We start from the raw sequence: 13,826 nt of genomic DNA, 5'->3' as shown, positions 1-13,826 counted from the left end.
CCCTGTTCCCTGTTCCCATTCCCTGCTCCCATTCCCTGTTCCCATTCCCTGTTCCCTGTTCCCATTCCCTGTTCCCATTCCCTGTTCCCGTTCCCTGTTCCCATTCCCTGTTCCCATTCCCTGTTCCCATTCCCTGTTCCCTGTTCCCATTCCCTGTTCCCATTCCCTGTTCCCATTCCCTGTTCCCATTCCCATTCCCTCTTCCCATTCCCTGTTCCCATTCCCTGCCCGTGTTTAGGGAAGGAACGTCCACGACAATCCCGGGAAATGCGGCTGCACCGGCAACCCCCTCCCTGCGGAGATTCCCGCCCCGGGATCCAGGGAATGCTGCCTGGAATCTGAAGTGGGAATGCTGCTGGTTAACGGGATCAGGGGCCGCAATTCCCGGGATTCCCCCCGTCCTCAGGGACTCCCAATTCCCAGGATTTGCCCTGGGTTCCTCCCATCCTCAGGGACTCCCAATTCCCAGGATTTGCCCTGGGTTCCTCCCATCCTCAGGGACTCCAATTCCCGGGATTTGCCCTGGGTTCCTCCCGTTCTCAGGGATTCCCGGGGGAATTCCCGGGAGGCTCCGGAAGGGGCCAAACCCAACCCAAGGAACGGGAATTTCGGGATGGGAATGATCCAGGGGGGATCGATCCCAACTTTCCAGCCTCTGGCCCATCCCAGCTTCCCCTTCCAACAGCCCAGGATTCCGGGATTTGGGATCACGGAGCCGCCCCCTTCCCGGCTCCGGGGGATAAAATAACCAGGAAAACCGGGATATTCCCACTTTTGGGGGCGGAATTCCGGCCCGTGCCGGGCTGGGAATGAGGCCCCACGGGAGGATTCCCGACCCTCATCCAGGGATTCCACCCCAAAAGTTTGGGAAACAAGGACCAAACAGCCCCAAAAGTTTGGGAAACAACAATCAGACACCCCAAAAGTTTGGGAAACAGCGACCAAACAGCCCCAAAAGTTTGGGAAACAACAATCAGACACCCCAAAAGTTTGGGAAACAAGGACCAAACAGCCCCAAAAGTTCGGGAAACAACAACCAAACAGCCCCAAAATTGGGAAAACAACAACCAAACCGCCCTAAAAGTTTGGGAAACAAGGACCAAACAGCCCCAAAATTGGGAAAACAACAACCAAACCGCCCTAAAAGTTTGGGAAACAAGGACCAAACAGCCCCAAAAGTTTGGGAAACAACAATCAGACACCCCAAAAGTTTGGGAAACAAGGACCAAACCACCCCAAAGTTTGGGAAACAACAACCAAACAGCCCCAAAATTGGGAAACAAGGACCAAACCACCCCAAAAGTTTGGGAAACAAGGACTAAACAGCCCCAAAAGTTTGGGAAACAAGGACTAAACAGCCCCAAAAGTTTGGGAAACAAGGACTAAACAGCCCCAAAAGTTTGGGAAACAACGACCAAACAGCTCCAAAAGTTTGGGAAACAAGGACTAAACAGCCCCAAAAGTTTGGGAAACAACAATCAGACACCCCAAAAGTTCGGGAAACAGGGACCAAACAGCCCCAAAAGTTTGGGAAACAAGGACCAAACCACCCCAAATTTTGGGAAACAAGGACTAAATAGCCCCAAAAGTTTGGGAAACAAGGACCAAACATCCCAAAAAGTTCAGGAAACAGTAACCAAAGCACCCCAAAAATTTGGGAAACAACAATCAGACACCCCAAAAGTTTGGGAAACGAGGACCAAACCACTCCAAAAGTTTGGGAAACAAGTTCTAAACCGTCTCAAAAGTTTGGGATACAGCGACCAAACAGCCCCAAAAGTTTGGGAAACAACAATCAGACATCCCAAAAGTTTGGGAAACAACGACCAAACAGCCCCAAAAGTTTGGGAAACAACAAAGAAACAGCCCCAAAACTCTGGGAAACAACAATCAGACACCCCAAAAAGTTTGGGACGACCAAACAGCCCCAAACTTTGGGAAACAACGACCAAACAGCCCCAAACTTTGGGAAACAACAAAGAAACAGCCCCAAAACTCTGGGAAACAACGACCAAACCGCTCCAAAAGTTTGGGAAATAACAACCAAACCACCCCAAAAGTTTGGGAAACAAGGACTAAACACCCAAAACTTTGGGAAACAATGAACAAACAGCCCCAAAAGTTTGGGAAACAACAATCAGACACCCCAAAAGTTTGGGAAACAAAGACCAAAAAGCCCAAAAGTTTGGGAAACAACAACCAAACAGCCCCAAAATTTGGGGAACGACAACCAAACCACCCCAAAAGTTTGGGAAACAACGACCAAACAGCTCCAAAAGTTTGGGAAACAACAATCAGACATCCCAAAACTTTGGGAAACAAGGACCAAACAGCCCCAAAATTGGGAAAACAACAACCAAACCGCCCTAAAAGTTTGGGAAACAACAATCAGCCACCCCAAAACTCTGAGAAACAACGACCAAACAGCTCCAAAAGTTTGGGAAACAAGGACTAAACAGCCCCAAAAGTTTGGGAAACAACAATCAGACACCCCAAAAGTTTGGGAAACAAGGATCAAAAAACCCAAAAGTTTGGGAAACAGCAAACAAACAGTCCCAAATTTTGGGAAACAACAACCAGACACCCCAAAACTTTGGGAAACAATGACCAAAAAAACCCAAAAGTTTGGGAAACAACGACCAAACAGCCCCAAAAGTTTGGGAAACAAGGACTAAACAGGCCCAAAAGTTTGGGAAACAAGGACCAAATCACCCCAAAAGTTTGGGAAACAGGGACCAAACCGCCCCAAAAGTTTGGGAAACAAGTTCTAAACAGTCCCAAAAGTTTGGGAAACAAGGACCAAACCACCCCAAAACTTTGGGAAACAGCGACCAAACATCCCAAAAAGTTCAGAAAACAGCAAACAAACCACCCCAAAAGTTTGGGAAACAACAAACAAAGAGTCCAAAAATTTGGGAAACAACAAAGAAACAGCCCCAAAAGTTTGGGAAACAACAATGAGACACCCCAAAAGTTCAGGAAACAACGACCAAACGGTCCAAAAAGTTTGGGAAACAGCAAACAAACCACCCCAAAAGTTTGGGAAACAAGTTCTAAAGAGTTCCAAAAGTTTGGGAAACAACAACCAAACCACCCCAGAAGTTTGGGAAACAAGGACTAAACACCCAAAACTTTGGGAAACAATGAACAAACAGCCCCAAAACTTTGGGAAGCGACGATCAAACCACCCCAAATTGTGACAAAGTGACTTTTTGACAACCCCAAACTTTGGGAAACGACGCTCAGACCACCCCAAACTTCCACAAAGGATTTTTAAACAACCCCAAACTTTGACAGACGATGCTCAAACCACCCCAAAACTTTGGGAAGCAACAATCAGACCACCCCAAACTTCCACAAAGGATTTTTAACCACCCCAAACTTTGACAGACGATGCTCAAACCACCCCAAAACTTTGACAAATTATGTTCAAACCACCCCAAAACTTTGGGAAACAACGCTCAGACCACCCCAAATTTTCCTAAGTGACTTTTCAACAACCCCAAACTTGGGGAAACCACACTCAAACCACCCCAAAAACTGTGGGAAACAACGATCAGACCACCCCAAACTGCCACAAAGGGTTTTCAAACAACCCCAAATGTGGACAAACGACGCTCAGATCCCCCCAAACTTTGTCAGGCGATGCTCAAACCACCCCAAAAACTGCGGGAAACTTTGACAGACAATTTTTTAACCCCCCCCAACTTTGACAGACGATGCTCAAACCCCCCCAAAACTTTGACAAATGAGGTTCAAACCACCCCAAAACTTTGACAGACGATGCTCAAACCACCCCAAAACTGTGGGAAACAACAATCAGACCACCCCAAACTGCCACAAAGGGTTTTTAAACAACCCCAAATGTGGACAAACAACACTCAGACCCCCCCAAACTTTGTCAGGCGATGCTCAAACCACCCCAAAACTTTGACAAATGATGCTCAAACCACCCCAAAAACTGTGGGAAACTTTGAGAGATGATTTTTTAAGCCCCCCAAACTTTGACAAACGATGCTCAAACCCCCCCAAAACTTTGACAAATGAGGTTCAAACCACCCCAAAACTTTGACAGACGATGCTCAAACCACCCCAAAACTGTGGGAAACAACAATCAGACCACCCCAAACTGCCACAAAGGGTTTTTTAAACAACCCCAAATGTGGACAAACAACACTCAGACCCCCCAAACTTTGACAGGCGATGCTCAAACCACCCCAAAAACTGGGGGAAACTTTGACAGACAATTTTTTAAGCCCCCCAAACTTTGACAGACGATGCTCAGACCCCCCCAAAACTTCGACAAATGATGCTCAAACCACCCCAAAACTTTGGGAAAACAACGATCAAACCACCCCAAACCGCCACAAAGGGTTTTTAAACAACCCCAAACTTTAGGAAACAGAGCTCAGACCACCCCAAATTCTGACAAGTGGCTTTTTGACGACCCCAAACTTTCCCAGGCGATGCTCAAACCCCCCCAAAAACTCTGGGAATCCCAAACCCAGGAACAAACAACCCCCCCCCCCCTTCCTCCAGCAGCTCCCACAGGAGATCCCTTCACACCTCAGACCCCAAATTCATTATTATTTAATTAGCACCTTAATTAACGAGCTGCTCTCCCTCCCCCCCCCCCGGCCCCACCCCGGGAGCTGTTTGCTGTTGGGATCCGAGGGATAACGGGAGCTTTTCCCGGGAAAACCCTCCCGGAGAGGGGGAGGGGAGAGCTGGAACCGGTCGGGGGGGGGGGGGGAAACTGGGGGGGGGGTTTTTGGGACTTTTGGGGCATTTTGGGGACCGAGATCCGAGGGAACCCGGGGGGGATGAGGCTGAAGGGGAGGGGGGTTAATGAAGGGGAGAGTGGGAGGAGTTCCTAATGAGTTGGGATGTTAATTGGGGTGTTGTTAATTAACCACGGGCACGGCGTTTGCTCTTCTGGCCCACACGGGTGGCCCTGGGAGGTGAAAGCTCAGGGGGGCACCCCAAAAACCCCCAGGATCCCCTTCCACACCATAAAACACGGGGGGACACCCCCGGGGATCCCCTGTCACCCCAAAATTCCTGGGGATCCCCTTCCACACCCCAAAACACGGGGGGACACCCTCAGGGACCCCCTGTCACCCCAAAACCCCCCGGGATCCCCTTCCACACCATAAAACACGGGGGGACACCCCCGGGGACCCCCTGTCACCCCAAAACATGTGGGGACACCCCCAGGAATCCCCTGTCACCCCAAAACCTCTGGGGATCCCCTTCCACACCCCAAAACACGGGGGGACACCCTCAGGGACCCCCTGTCACCCCAAAATATCTGAGGAAACACCCCCAGGGACCCCCTGTCACCCCAAAACATCGGGGGAAACCCCCAGGGACCCCCTGTCACCCCAAAACATCTGGGGATCCCCTTCCACATCCCAAAACACCCGGGGACATCCCCAGGGATCCCCTGTCACCCCAAAATATCTGAGGAAACCCCCAGGGACCCCCTGTCACCCCAAAACATCTGGGGACCCCCTTCCACACCCCAAAACACGGGGGGACACCCCCGGGGACCCCCTGTCACCCCAAAACCCCCCGGGATCCCCTTCCACACCATAAAACACGGGGGGACATCCCCGGGGACCCCCTGTCACCCCAAAACATGTGGGGACACCCCCAGGAATCCCCTGTCACCCCAAAACATGGGGGGACACCCCCAGGGACCCCCTGTCACCCCAAAACACCTGGAGACCCCCTTCCACACCCCAAAACACGGGGGGACACCCCCGGGGACCCCCTGTCACCCCAAAACATCTGGGGACACCCCCGGGGACTCCCTGTCACCCCAAAACACCCCCAGGGACCCCCTGTCACCCCAAAACACCCCCAGGGACCCCCTGTCACCCCAAAACACCCGGGGACACCCCCGGGGACTCCCTGTCACCCCAAAACACCTCCGGGGACCCCCTGTCACCCCAAAACCCCCGGGGACACCCCCGGGGGCGCCCCTATCACCCCGAAACACCCGGGAGAGCCGCGGCAGCGTCCAGGGTGCCCCCGTCACCCCAACACCCCCCCCCCCGGGGCCATCCCCCGAGGTCCCCCTTCCCAGCCCAAAACCGCCGAGAGCGGGTCAAGAGTCCCCCCCGTCCCCAGAGCCGATCCCTCCAGCGTTAGAATTCCCACACGGCAGCGGAGAACGCCCGGGATCGGGGGAGAAACAATCCCCACACGGCAGCGGAGAAGCCCCAGGATGGGGGAGAAACAATCCCCACACGGCAGCGGAGAACCTCCGGGATCGGGGAGAAACAATCCCCACACGGGCAGCGGAGAAGCCCCAGGATGGGGGAGAAACAATCCCCACACGGCAGCGGAGAACCCCCGGGATCGGGGAGAAACGATTCCCACACGGCAGCGGAGAAGCCCAAGGATCGGGGGAGAAACAATCCCCACACGGCAGCGGAGAACCTCCGGGATCGGGGAGAAACAATCCCCACACGGCAGCGGAGAAGCCCCAGGATCGGGGAGAAACAATCCCCACACGGCAGCAGAGAACCCCCGGGATCGGGGAGAAACAATCCCCACACGGCAGTGGAGAAGCCCCAGGATGAGGGAGAAACAATCCCCACACGGGCAGCGCAGAACGCCGAGGATCGGGGAGAACCGCGCGGGGGAAGGTCAACACCCCGCGGGCGGCAGCGCGGGCGGGCCCCGGGAGGGGCCCCGGGACCTCGGGGGCCGCTCCCCCTGCCACGGGCGCCCCCGGCGCGCCCTCCCCGCTCCCTCCCCTCACCCCGAGGGCCGCCCGGGCCTCACGGGGCGCGGGCCGGGCCTAACGGGGCGCGGGGGGGCGGAAGGAGCGGGTCGGGCCTAACGGGGGTGGGGAGGGAAGAGCGGGCCGGGCCTAACGGGAGCGGCCTCCCCTCGGCGGGAGCGGCGCGGGGGAGCGGCGGGAGGTTGTGGGGGGGAGAGGGGGGAACGGCCCGGCCGTGACTCACCCGCGGGCCGGGCCGGGCCGGCGCTGCCGCCGCGCAGGAGGAGCCGCCGCCGCCGCCGCCGCCGCCGCCGCCGCCGCTTCCTCCCGCTCCGCGACAAAATGGCGGCGGCAGGAAGTGCCCCCCGCGCGCCGGCCCCGCCCCGCGCTACGCCAGCGGCGTAAGGGGGAGGAGGCCCCGCCCGCCCCGCGCCCGCCTGCGCCAACGGCGGCCGGGGGGGGGGGGACGCAAACGGCGGAGGGCGGGGAGCGGAGCGGCGCACGCAAAGGGCGTACGGTAGAGAGGGGAAGGGTTCGCGCAAACCGCGCGAGGTACAGCAGATTGTACGCGGAGGAGCGGAGAGGGCCTTGCGCAAATGGCGTACGGCGGAGCGCGGAAGGGTTTGCGCAGGTTGCGTAGGGCAGAGCAGACGGGGCGCTACGCAAACGGCGCAGCGCGGCCCCGCCCTACGCACAGGGCGCAGCGCCGCCTCAGCGCTACGCAAACGGCGTAACCCCGCCGGCGCAGCGCGTTGGGCGCTCTCCCCCCCCCGCCCGCCGCCGGACCGGAGAATCACACACACCCCCCCCCACACCACCCGGTAAAAAGGGAGAGACCCTCCCCGTAAGGGCCGCGCGTCTCCCCCGCCCGACACCCCCGGCCGGGTTTGCGGCGGAACGGCCCCCGCCTTCCTGCCCAGCGCCCGGCCCCGGCGCGTGACCGGCGCTCCGCCAGCGGCGCCCCCGCCTTTGCGCCGTTTGCGTAAGGGGAGCCGTGCGTGTGTGTGTGTGTGTGGTGAGGGGAGAGCGGGTTACGCCGTTTGCGTAAGGGGAGCCGTGTGTGTGAAGGGAGAGCGGGTTACGCCGTTTGCGTAAGGGGAGCCGTGTGTGTGGGGGGAGCGCGGGTTACGCCGTTTGCGTAAGGGGAGCCGTGTGTGTGCGGGAGGGGGAGCGCGGGTTACGCCGTTTGCGCAGCCGCCCCTGACGCAGCGGCCGCATTACGCAATGCGGGTTACGCCGGCGGGGCGACGTACGCGGCGTTCGTGAATCGCGGCGCCCCCCCAGCACCCCCCACCCCTCACACACACACACACACACACACACAGAGACACGGACAGACAGACAGACAGACAGACAGACAGACACCCCTCACGAGCCGCGACACCCCCCGCACCGGCCCGGCCCCTCCTTCCCGCCGCGCCCTCGGCCCCGCTCTTACCTGAGGGGGCCGGGCCGGGCCGGGCCGGGCGAGCCGCCCTCCCGCCGCGTACCCGCGGGGGTCCCGCGCAGGGCCGGGGGCGGCGCGGGGGGCGGAGGAGGAGGAGGAGGAGGAGGAGGAGGAGGGAGGGGAGGGGCGGGGGGCCGCGGGCACCGAGGGGCAGCGGGTCCGGCAGCGGCGCCGCGCTGACCTCACCGCGCTGCGCGTGACGTCACGGCGCTGCGGGACACGCCCCGCCCCCCGCGCGCGCACACACACACCCACCCCTCCCCCCCCCCCGGCGGGGCCGCCGCGCCCCGAGCGGTGACGTCACAGCGGGGACACGGGGGGGGGAGCACCGGGAGGGAGGGGACACCGAGAGGGGAGAGGGACACCGGGAGGGAGGGGACACCGAGAGGGACACCGGGGGGGCACCGGGGAGACACCGGGAGGGAGGGACACCGGGGGCACACCGGGAGGGAGGGGACACCGGCGGGGGAGAGGGACACCGGAGTGGCACCGGGGGCACACCGGGGAGGGAGGGAACACCGGGGGGACACCGGGGGGACACCGGGAGGGAGGGGACACCGGGGGCACACCGGGGGCACACCGGGAGGGAGGGGACACCGAGAGGGACACCGGGGGGACACCGGGGGGACACCGGGAGGGAGGGGACACCGAGAGGGACACCGGGGGACACCGGGGGGGCACCGGGAGGGAGGGGACACCGAGAGGGACACCGGGGGCACACCGGGAGGGAGGGGACACCGAGAGGGACACCGAGGGGCACCGGGTACACACCGGGAGGGAGGGGACAACCGGCGGGGGGGCACCGGGAGGGAGAGGGACACCGGGGGGACACTGGGGGGACACCGGGAGGGAGGGGACACCGGCGGGGGGGGCACCGGGAGGGAGAGGGACACCGGGGGGACACCGTGAGGGGAGAGGAACACCGGGGGAACACCGGGGGGGCACCGGGATGGAGGGGACACCGGGAGGGGAGACGAACACCGGGGGGACACCGGGAGGGAGACGACACGGGGGGGGGAGCACCGGGAGGGAGGGGACACCGAGAGGGGAGAGGGACACCGGGAGGGAGGGGACACCGAGAGGGACACCGGGGGGACCACGGGGAGACACCGGGAGGGAGGGGACACCGGGAGGGAGAGGGACACCGGGAGGGGAGAGGGACACCGGAGGGACCCCGGGGGACACCGGGGGAACGGACACCGGGGGGAACGGACACTGGGGGGACACCGGGAGGGAGGGAACACCGGCGGGGGGGGCACCGGGAGGGACACCAGGGACACACCGGAGGGAGGGGACACCGGCGGGGGGAGAGGGACACCGGAGGGGCACCGGAGGCACACCGGGAGGGAGGGGACACCGGCGGGGGGGGCACCGGGAGGGAGAGGGACACCGGGGGGACACTGGGGGGACACCGGGAGGGAGGGGACACCGGGGGGAACACCGGGAGGGAGGGGACACCGGGATGGGGGGAACACCGGGGGGGCACCGGGAGGGAGGGGACACCCAGGGGGGCATCGGGGCCACCGGGAGGGAGGGGACACCGAGGGGACACCGGGATGGGGAGAACACCGGGAGGGAGGGGGACACCCAGGGGGGCATCGGGGCCACCGGGAGGGAGGGGACACCGCGGGGACACGGGCGTGTAATGGACGAGGGGGGACACCGGGATGGGGGGCCCGGGAGGGGGCCCGGGGTGTCAGAGATGAGGGGGGGGCACCGAGGGGGGGACAGCGGGGTCTGGAATGGACGGGAAGGGGAGGGGGAGTTTGGGGGTGTCGGGAGGGGGTCCAGGAGAAGGTCCCGGGATGGGGGATGGGGGGGAAGGAGGGAGGGGGCACCGGGGGTCCAGGGGGCACCGGGGGGCTCCCGGGGGTGCCAAGGAGGGGTAGGGGGCACCGATGGGGGGCCCGGGGTGTAATGAGGGGGTGGGTCCGGGGGCACCGGGGGCATCCATGAGGGGTCACACAGAGGGGCGGTGAAAAAAAGGGGGTTTTAGTCAAAAAAAACCCCAAAAACCCTGAGGAATTTCCCCCCCATCCAACCTCGCCGACGGCACCTGAGAAATCCCAAATCATTCCTTCTTTTTGGGGGAATCCTTTAGGAAGCAGGGTGGGACAAGGAGGGCGTGGCTGGAACCTGCAAGTTCTGCCGGAAAAGGGATTTTGGGGAACGTGGACGTCACGAAAACGCCCCGTTAAGAGTCGAATTATTCCCGGAAAGACTTAATTAACGGCCCCGAATTGTCGCCTGCTAACGAGGGAAAACGAAAATCCAACCCCTTTCCCAAGTGGAAAAATTCCCTTTCTTGTGAAATAACCAAGCAGAAGTTCCCTGAGTGGAGGATTTTGGGAGCAGGGGGAAGGACCAAACCCACGGAGCCGCCGGGATCCAATCGCTGCCTTTTATTGTTTTGGGTTTTTTTTTTTTCCCCAAACCTCAACTTGGTTTTTTTTTTGTTTGGTTTGGTTTTGTGTGGTTTTTTTTTTCTTTTTTATTATTTTTAAAATTTTTTGGTTTTGCCTTTTTCTTCCTAAAACTCCCCCCCCTCCCACCCCCCCACCCCCCCCGCCAACAAACGCAGCCCGGAGGGGTTTTTTCCTTGGACACTCTCCGGCTTCCTCCCGTTCTTCATCCTGGAAGGAGAAACCACAAGTTTGGAAGAAATGAAGGGAAAAATCCACCGGAACGAGGGAAAACCCGGGGGGGGAGGGGGGGGGGGGCAGCTCCGGGGCCCTCCCCTTAATTAGACCCAAAATTTCAGCTGGGAGATAAATAATTAAAAAAAACAACCCAAAAACCAATAAAAGAATTAAAAACCCAGGGATCAAACCCTCACCTTGGCTGGAATATTCACAGTTCTTCCGGCTGCGGCTCCACGGCCGCCGGAGCCTCTTCCTCTTCCTCCTCCTCCTCTTCCTCGCTGCCCCCCGGCCGCTGCTTTATTCCCCTTTTCCTCCTCTTCCTCCCCCTCCTTCCCTGCCCGGCCCTCAGTTTGATTTTGGGGGGAAAGCCCCGATTCTGGAGGGTTTTGGGCCCCCTCCGGCGGCTCTTCCGCGGCTTCCGAAGGCGCCTCCGCCGCCGCCGCCTCCTCCTCGGCTTCCAGCTCGTCGTCCTGCAGGAACGGCGGCATCAGCAGCGGCTTGGGGGGCTGGTCCGGCTCTCCCAGGGTTTTGAGGAATTCCTCGGGTCTGGAAAACTCCCGGGAAGCGTCTCCCCCTTCCGCGGGTCCCCCGGCGGCTCCTTCCCCGTCCGGGGCGGCCGCGGCCTCGCTCGGTCTCCGCTCGGCGCCGTCTCCGCCTTCCAGAGCTTCGTCCACGTCCTGATCGGCGATTTCGTCCGTGAACGGATCTTCCCCCTGCGGGAAAGAACACGGGAGAGAGGCGGAGGAGTCACGGGGCCGCCCCAGGGAACCGGGAAGCTCCGCCGGGAAAACGCGGGACGGGCTCGTTTCGGCCACCGAACGCTCGGTTTGGCGCCGGATGAGTCTCAAGAGAGGAGGGAAACCAAAGATCCGCCGGGGACAATCCCGAAGGATTCGCGGCCAGGGAACGACCCCCGGGAAAGGCGAGCCCGGGCCTGGACTGGCTCGGTGAGCCCAGGTCCGGGACGGGCCCGGCGGGCTCCGGGGCAGCGCCTCGTCCCGGCAGGAATTTGGGTTTAACCAAAGTCCAAAGGAATTTCCTCACCCCTCCGGCTCCGAGGCGCCGGGATCCCCTTCCCGCGCCGGGAAGGGCGGCGACGCTGCCAGGCTTTTGAGTCACCTCTTTTTTTTTTTTTTTGGGAATCTGAGGACTCCAGGGGCACCGGGCCCCTCCGGAATTCGGGATTTTTGGCGGTTTAAGGCTGGGTTTTGACCCCGGTTACCTTCGGCGGCGGCTCCTGGCACCGCTCCCCTCGCTCCCGGCGGATCCGCCGGCGTTCCGGGAGCTCTCGGAGGGGCCGAGGCGGGATCGCTGCCCTCTCGGGGCGGAGCCGCCCCGGCGCGCCCGCCGGCTGCAAGCGGAGGACAAACTCCCCAAAGCTCCCAAAATTCCCAGCTTTGGGATCTCTCCCCTCACCGCAGCCCGGCCTGGACCCCGCTGCACCGCGGGCGAGGGCGGCGCGGGGTCGGACGTGCCATTTTTTCTCCGGAAAGCGGGAAGGACAGAGGCTCTCCGGGTCCCCCCACCCCGCCCCGGGATCGGCCTCGATCCAGGGTCAGCCCAGCTGGCTGCTCCACGCGAGAAGATCCATGCAGGTGGAGGAGAAACCTCAACGTTCCGAGTCTCCGGACGCCCTGCGGAGCGGAGCTACCGGGGCTCCGACCCCGCCATCCCAACGTCCGGATTCTACCGGGGCAGTGGAGGAGCCCACTCGTGGTGGAGACTGTCCCGCCATCCCTCCGAGGAGGAATCGTGAGGCCGACGGTCAAGGATCGTCATCTACGGCTGCGGCCCCGGCCTGGGGTCGGGATGGCCCTGCGGCTGCCGCCTCCGGCCGCCCGGCACGGTCATGGCGAAGGGCCGGCTCTTGGCATTACCTGCAATCCTCAGATTTTCCTCCACCCCTTTTCAGCCTGGTTTTGCACCTGGGAATGAGACGGAGACCGTGCTGGGCTGGCTCCGGAGCTCTCCCTCCTCCTGCGCTGGCCCAAGGTCAGGTGCCCGGAGCTGTGCCGGAGCCTTTGATACCGGTGCTCAAGAGGAGATGTGGAAGCGCCTGCGGACCCTGGCGGGGTAGACGGAGTTGCACTTGAGTGGTCCCGGTCTTTTTGGGGGGGGGGGGGTTTTAGTGTCAGTTTGTTACTCGGGTTCGTGCCGAGAGATCCCCCAGGATCGACCTCGGCGGCCCCGAGGGCTGAGCTCTGTCCGTGGGTTGCCGCAGGGAGGGATCTCACCCTCGGGCTCAACGAGGAGGAGAGGCCTGGAACGGGACACGGATGTCCTGCGGTGGGAGAATGGGATATGGCCCATCCTCTGTTGGGATAACGGACACGGATGTCCTGCGGTGGGAGAATGGGATATGGCCCATCCTCTGTTGGGATAACGGGACACGGATGTCCTGCATTGGGATAACGGGATATGGCCCATCCACTGTTGGGATAATGGGACACGGATGTCCTGCTGTGGGAGAATGGGATATGGCCCATCCTCTGTTGGATAATGGGACACGGATGTCCTGTGGTGGGATAACGGGATATGGCCCATCCTCTGTTGGGATAACGGGACACGGATGTCCTGTGGTGGGATATGGGATATGGTCCATCCTCTGTTGGGATAACGGGACACGATGTCCTGCGTTGGGAGAATGGGATATGCCCATCCTGTGTTGGGATAATGGGATATGGCCCATCCTGTGTTGGGATAACGGGACACGACATGTCCTGCATTGGGATAATGGGATATGGCCCATCTCTGTTGGATAACGGGACACGGATGTCCTGCATTGGGAGAATGGGATATGGCCCATCCTGTGTTGGGATAATGGGATATGGCCCATCCTGTGTTGGGATAATGGGACACGACATGTCCTGCATTGGGTATAATGGGATATGCCCCATCCTCTGTTGGGATAACAGGACACGGATGTCCTGCATTGGGAGAATGGGATATGGCCCATCCTGTGTTGGGATAACAGGACACGGATGTCCTGCGTTGGGATAATGGG

At 60.8% G+C, this 13,826-nt stretch overlaps 1 protein-coding gene across 2 annotated transcripts in view; it reads right to left on the bottom strand.

The window, feature by feature from the left end:
- The window catches only part of BRD4 (bromodomain containing 4), a 58,484-nt gene extending 50,236 nt beyond the window's left edge, over positions 1-8,248 (bottom strand). For both annotated transcript variants that reach the window (XM_032677307.1, XM_032677308.1), the window contains exon 1: positions 8,172-8,248. The gene's annotated coding sequence lies outside the window, so the exon portion shown is untranslated. The remainder of the gene's footprint in view (positions 1-8,171) is intronic.
- Positions 8,249-13,826: the final 5,578 nt, after the last annotated feature.

The sequence above is a fragment of the Chiroxiphia lanceolata genome, unplaced genomic scaffold (assembly GCF_009829145.1).
Source record: "Chiroxiphia lanceolata isolate bChiLan1 unplaced genomic scaffold, bChiLan1.pri scaffold_49_arrow_ctg1, whole genome shotgun sequence".
Taxonomy (NCBI): domain Eukaryota; kingdom Metazoa; phylum Chordata; class Aves; order Passeriformes; family Pipridae; genus Chiroxiphia; species Chiroxiphia lanceolata.
This window is presented reverse-complemented; position numbering and strand designations above follow the sequence as displayed.